The sequence below is a fragment of the Pinus tabuliformis genome, chromosome 6 (assembly GCF_031772625.1).
Source record: "Pinus tabuliformis cultivar Carrire ecotype Pingquan chromosome 6, CPIR1, whole genome shotgun sequence".
Lineage (NCBI taxonomy): Eukaryota > Viridiplantae > Streptophyta > Pinopsida > Pinales > Pinaceae > Pinus > Pinus tabuliformis.
Genome location: NC_142292.1, coordinates 1,743,092,597 through 1,743,093,174, shown reverse-complemented (window position 1 = coordinate 1,743,093,174; position 578 = coordinate 1,743,092,597).

The following is a 578-nucleotide window of genomic DNA, read 5'->3' as shown; positions in this document are numbered from 1 at the left end:
TAAATTAGTTTGGGTGAATGTGGCGTGAGTGCCAGGATACACGTCAATCTGGCCCATCACCAAGATCGCGGTCATGCAGTTTGAAGTACGCTGTTGCATTGCTATGAGAAAAGGTGACCATTCATGTCACTATTCATGACAAGATGTCTGCATTATGGCGACAAGGAGCGGGCAGCAGGCAATTAAGAGAAGGAGTACGAGCTAGATATGGAACAAGCTGCCACAGATTTTACACGGGGACACTAGAATAGGTAGGAATCAGTGAAATTGAAATTTGAATCGCTCATGTTTCACCGAGGGGCATCCATCGGGTGAGCTACACTTCTGGAAAACATATGCTGGGTATCAATATGGAGCTGTTCATTATCTCTGCACAAGGAATAAGCCCGAGGGTGTTGCTATGGTCATTGAAGTAGCAGGACTCTCTAAGGAGCATGGTGTTGACAGCTACAGGCATCCCGTAGACTATAGCAACAATAGTAAGGGAGGTACCAGAACAGGGGAGACACAAAGTAGAATTGGTCTAGATGTTGTCGCCTCGCCCAAGGGCAGGCCAAAAAACCACAACAATACAGAGA